The following is a 6,769-nucleotide window of genomic DNA, read 5'->3' as shown; positions in this document are numbered from 1 at the left end:
AGCTTAACCCTGCTGTTCTCGTGGGTGTTTCTTAACATTTGTTTTACATGTTTTCACGAAAGAAATCGCGTTGTCGAAAGGAAACACACGAAAGGGGAACAAACAGCAGAGTCAAGCTTCATCGACGTATCTTTTAAGTGGCATAACATGTTACATTTAAAATTATTATCACACATATTGGTCAATATATAGGTGTTTTAAATGGGACAAATACATTTTGTTGTACTCGCAAAAAAATTTCTAATTCGTTGCCCTGGCAAAAATTTTTGAAAATTGTAGAATCTTTTGAAAAATAGAGTGTTCAATACTTTTAGTGTCTCTCAATCACAAAATGTGAGTACTGTAAGGGTTCAATATTCTAGCGCCATAATTAATTTGAAAGTTTCGTGATTCTAATTTTATTATAGACGCATTGCAAACAAGTTTGACAATATGTTCTCTAATTATTGTTTTCATCGACTATTTTATTATATAATGGAGATCCTGTTCAAGATTGAAATTTTACTACCCAAGAATTGTCTCTTTTCGACAAGTTTGTTAGGGGATGATTTTATTTTTTATCTAATCGATCATGCATGTAGTACGATCATTGTAGTTTTAACGTTTTGCACGCGCACGGAGAAATATTTTAGGTAACAATCGACGAGTCCAACGAATTTACAATTGCTTCGAACAGTCGTATCGATCCGAATTCGTCAAGATCGACGTTGTCGCGAGATCGAGGGACACGCGCGAAAGAGTTTCCGTTCTCCGGGACGTTTCGATAAAACCGGAAGCTGTTGTTCGAAATTCTCAGTCACCCCCGGAGTCCATTCGCAAGTATCCACGGTCAAGTCGAGCATTAGCCATCCATGATTAGCCTGTGATGCCGCAGGGGGCGTTTCATTTCGGAACATCATACTTCAGATTACGACACGTAGCAACGATCCCATGATTAAAATACACCGTGTCCACGTCAAAAAACTTGGAGAAGTCACCACAAAAAAAAAAAAAAAAAAGAAACACACAGAGGCCAAGCGAAACAAGAGACACACACTCCAATTATGATTACTCTTTAAAACGAAAACAAACAAAAAAAAAAAAAAGAAAATAATAATAATAATAATTAATGATGTAATGTGTATATTAATACTGTATGTCGTACGCTCTAATGTTGTTTGAAGAGTTATTTGCGAGTCAATTATCTGTGCCTAGCAGCCCTGTGCACCCTATCAAATGTACCACCGTTCAGATGAAAAATTAAAAATAATAATGGGAAAAAAACAAAGTGAAAGATACTGATTGAACCAAACGCATTAAAACTATTAACAAAAAAATGAAAACAACAAAACGAACGAAAAAAAAAAACTATATATCACACTCACACGCATATACGCGCATAGAGAAATATACATATATATAAGTACATGCATACTTACGTGTGCGTGTATATATATGTGCATAGTTCGAGGCAGACTACCGAGTACACGCACGTGTTTCTCGCGACGACAACAATATATATATATATATATATAAAACAACCACAGCAAACAGTAAACATCGTTAACAACAAATGAAAAGTGAACAGAAAATAAAAAAACAAGAGATGGAAAATAAATACAAAAAACTTGCACCCTGTATACATAGTTCGCACAATGATCTGTTCCTATTTTGGAATCAGTTTTTTCGGATTTGCCAAGAATGTATATCTACAGATTCTATATTAAAAAAAAAAAATATATATATATATAAATATAAATATAGAAAAACTGATTATGAAATATAAGTATTGAAATCCATAGTTCTGGAATTGTTACCCTTTTTCGAAACCGGTTGTCCGATCATGTGTGCACCCGCGGTGTTGAGATAGAGTGTGTGTGAGAGAGAAAATAACAAATATCGCAGAGAACGCGTGTCACCGTTCGTAACTCGCTTTCTCAAGCTACCAACAGCCTAATGTAACGCCAGAGAAACTTAAAAAAAAGTAGCGCGTAACGCGTCGTTTCGAACGACGTATACGCGGTAGTGTCGCCTATTCGTGCATCGAGACCATTGTAATCGATCTCTCGAAGCCCGCCAGAACGGTTGTTTCTAGTTAGAAACGTGAAGATCACGAGACCAAGATAAGATTTAAAGAAACCACGAGGAATAAAGTAAAAATTATATATAAAGTGAAAAAAGACGAAAGGGAGAAAAAGAGTACTCGTTTCAAAATGGCTCGCGGATCGCTCGTTCGGGGTACCACTTTGTAACGTGTCCTTTAAGTGTAGCGCACCGTGAGCGATACAAAAACAAAAAAAATAATAAAAGTTAATAAAAAAAACGGCAGTTCGAAATCCTCGAGAAACGGCCCGGACGATTTGTCGTTGGCGAAACGAGACCAGAGGAGGAATCATCATCGTAGCGCGAACGATCGACGGGGGTGAACGAGACCGATCGCGAACGTCGTGGGTCTCTCATCCCCCCCATTAGTACGATTAACGAAAAAGTAAATAAATAAATAAAAATACCAACAACCGAAACTCTCGAGCGAGACGTGCGGACTTCATCGACGTATAGACGCACGAGCCTCGGGATTTTCAGCTCGCCCTACACTTGTTAAAAGTGAATACAAACACAAGAGATAATTAATATTATACGTAGACCGTCACACACTGAACACAACAGCACAACCACCACCACGATCCACGCACATCCATATTTATATATACGAATATTGTATGTATATGTGTATAAATTACGAACAGAGAACCCTCACTCATTTTTGTGCGACATTGAACCACACACTCGATTTAACCACACATCCCTTAGGCGTATGTGGGACGCTTGTATGTGTGTCTAAGAGAAACTAAACGCAAGAAAATCGATACCTGCTTCGAGCTCTGTGTTCACGAAACGCGAACAAGACCGCTTGTCGTGGTCGGCTTTAAAAAAATCAAACCTTCCCCCTCCAACGTCCCCGTTCCGATTGACCTATCGACGAAATCGCCGTCGCGAATTAAAAACGGGAGAAACGAGCGCGTCGTTTCGCGCGTTTCGTTTAAATTTTTTTGAAATTTCTTTTTCGAAATTCAATTTCGAAAAGATTGGAGGCTCGCGACGAACGAAAGTAGTGGACAGAGACGCGTTCGAAGCAACTCGAGTGTGTGAATCGGTTGATGTTTGTAGAGACGCGACAGGTTGCAAGGAACACGATAAAATGGCAGAGGCAAGAAACGAAAGAAGTAAGGGAGAGAACAATAGGGGGGAAAAAAAAAGAAAACAAAATGGGTACGAAAGGAACATCGAGCACAGAGGAATAAATAATTTACACGTAGAAACAGAGAGAATGGGAGTGTGAAAGGGTGAGGAAGGGAGAATTGAGAATATAGTGAGAGAATGAGTAGCGAGAGAAAGGAAATATAAAAGGAAACACACTCACTGTTGAGCGCCGCTAGTAAAAGACATGGTAGGCTATTATTATCGCTAAATAGTCGCTAGCCGATAGTGATGTAGTTTACCCTTTAGAGTTATTTTAAGTTCTTAATTGTAACGGTTACTATTAAATTTATTATCGTATCACAATACACACTGTAACACTTCTATTATAATAACAAAAAATATTTACCTGTGCATATTGACATATTGTGGAGTCACATCATTAAAAACATATACTACTCAATATATTCAGCGTCAACGACTCGATTCATTGACACCCACACCATATACCATGCATATATACCTACTCAAATACATTCCCCCACCGGAAATTGAAACGACGAGGATGGATCCACTGTATTACTATTATCAATTTTCAATCTTCTTCTTTTGTATTGAGAACATTTAACGAACTGTTTCAAACACACCCCTTGCAAGGGTGAAGTCACGAGAAACATTCAAGCATACCCACCTCACAATTTTCATGAAACTATGCAAGTCTGTAAAACAGCTTAACTCAGAGGACATGTATTTGTTTTCACCTGTGGAAATTCTAGTTTCAATTGATTGAAAAATACACAGGGTGTTCGGCCACCCTTAGGAAAAATTTTAATAGGAGATTCTAGAGGCCAAAATAAGACGAAAATCAAGAATATCAATTGCTTGATTGAGGCTTCGTTAAAAAGTTATTAAAAAATTAAATTAAAAAATTTCAAATCATTTTGAAAAAATTATTTTCCGTTGTGGGGGTCAATTGCGATCATTATTGGTGAATAGACATACCCCCAAAATCTTACACACTTTCGAGAAAACAATTCGAGTAGGTGCTGAAATTTTCGGCCAAATTAAAAAATTTTAAATCGTTCTAAAAAAATTATTTTCCGTTGCGGGGGTCAATTGCAATCATTTTTGGTCAATAGACATACCCTCGAAATCCTACGCACTCTGGAGAAAAAAATTCATTACCGAAAATACAATGTCTGACCATACTCTGGACGTTTCCCTTAAATTTCACGCGTTTCTTTAAAACGTCTGAACGTCTGAACGGATTGGACGATTTTAATGTTTCAAACTGCGAACTACGCGTATTTTGGTCAAGAATATGTAGAAATTCTAACAATATTGAAAAGGTTGTTCTTTGACTCCGTAAAGTTAGAAAAACCTCATAAGAATGGTCCAATTTTCAAACAGCCATAACTCCTACAATAGTGAATATATTTCAATGAAACTTTTTTCTGAAGCAGAGCTCATGGGTACCTACAAAAAAGTATTAGACAACTTTTTTGCACAACGCCAACCAAATTTATTAAAAATGAAAAACGAATTTTCAAGAAAAATCGATAGGGGGTAGGTGCAAAAAAAAATTTTATCTTGTTCTAAAAAAATTATTTTTAGTTACTGGGGTCGATTTCAATCATTTTTGGTGAATACACATACCCCTGTAATCCTACGCACTTTCGAGAAAAAAATTTAGTAAGTGCAGAAATTTTAAACGTTAATAACTTTTTAACGAAGCTTCAATCAACAAATTAGTAATCTTGATTTTCGCCTTATTTTGGACTCGAGAATCTCCCATTAAAATTTTTCCCGGAGATGGTCGAATACCCTGTATAGACTTTATGAAGTTAGAAAAATAACACTGTACAAGATACAATTTAAATACTTACTAATATTCCACTATAAATAGAGAATATAAATAAATTTTTCGTTTAATTCTTTATTAGCTATTGCCTTACGTATGAAATAGTTTAAAAAATGGCGTAAAAATACTGATACTCTGAAGGGTACTTTCATCCCTTAAACTTGAGTTATCACCGGTGAAAAAATACGTATCTCTTGTTGTTAGCTTTTCTATGAATCTGCAAAGTTTCATGTCTTTCAAGGAAGGGAAAGGCTTTATAGATGTTTCTTGATAGTAACAGATTCTATTATAACCTTTATTTTTCTATTTTCTTGTCTATTAATGTCATTATTGACGTTAGTTTAAATTCGACCACAAAAGAGTTAGTCTATCTTTTCACTCTCTTTTGTCACGATTATGTCCTGAAACGTTCGCATAAAAGAAAAAGAATTTGAGGTGCCAATGGCATCCTGGAATTTCTTTTCGATGGACGAGTACTGAATCTAATAACAATGTGGATAGAATTTTATTTTAATTTGAGTTATATTTAATTATCTTGATGTCCCCCAAATTCATATAAAAATTTTTGAACCTCACTACATGAAACGAAACAAACGAAAAATCTGAATAACTCACGAACCTTTCCAACATGAATATTTTTAACGAATATTTATTATTATCGTCAACGAACGAAAATAATCGAGTAATTTCACGATTTCATAATAATTCTATTTTCAATTTTCATTTCTCTGGATAATCTCGGTATAAAATTACCGTCACTCGCTATTCCAGGAAATTGCTATGCTTGCAAAATAAGGAACTTCCCAGCGCGCTTTGCAGAACTCGCGCTTCACTTATTAACAATTCCAAAGCAAGTGCAGGGGAGAACAATTTATAAGCAATGTTGTATTTCAACTTCCTTCGAGTATCATTGCTACGAATCTCGCGATATCGCGGTTAGAATAAATAAATAAACACGTCTCGTGCAACACCCCTATGAGAGTGTACAACAAATCTGAATGTTTATTGGACCACACGCAGCTTCTAATCGCTACGTATTTCCATACGGTCGCGTGCAAGATTGGTCGAATCAGATTGTCAAAAAACGTGAACGTTCTTTTGTCAATATTATTCGAAAATATTGCTCTCAATTGTCATAGCTTTTTAAACAACAAAATGATTCGAATCACTTATGAAAAATTATTTGGAATATTTCGGGAAGATCCTTCGTGTTTAACGATCTTAGTGACAAACATTGAAGTTAGAATATTAAATTAAAAAAAGAATCCTTTTGCAAAACTATTGTTAGACGTTTTAGGAATTGAAGAATTTCTTAATTCCTCCAACTCAATGAATATTTTTTAAAATGGTGATAAATGATTTGTGATGGCTATAGTCGCGTCAAAAGTTAGTGGCCACGCAAGGCAATCGGAAGTTCATCTCCGCCATAGGCTCATGGAAATTAGGATTCTAAGAAAAGAAGTGATATAGAAGCTATTTTCACATATGTATGTTACGTGTACGTGTATACTTCTGCAATTTAAATGGTATTTGTTAATACATTTTACACTATATATATATATATATACAATTTGTCCAAAATTGTCTAAAAAACAATAGTTAATGTGATTCGATTTAGAAGACTTATTATTTTTATTTTAAATTTGAAAAATTTGAATTGAACATAGTTTGTTCTTCGTGGTTAGGGGTGGCGTGGCCTGGAACGTTCGATTGAATTTGATTCGACTATAG

Source organism: Colletes gigas, unplaced genomic scaffold (assembly GCF_013123115.1).
Source record: "Colletes gigas isolate AHSC1104 unplaced genomic scaffold, ASM1312311v1 Colletes_gigas_Sc00017, whole genome shotgun sequence".
Classification (NCBI taxonomy): Eukaryota; Metazoa; Arthropoda; class Insecta; order Hymenoptera; family Colletidae; genus Colletes; species Colletes gigas.
Note: the sequence above shows the minus strand (reverse complement) of the source record.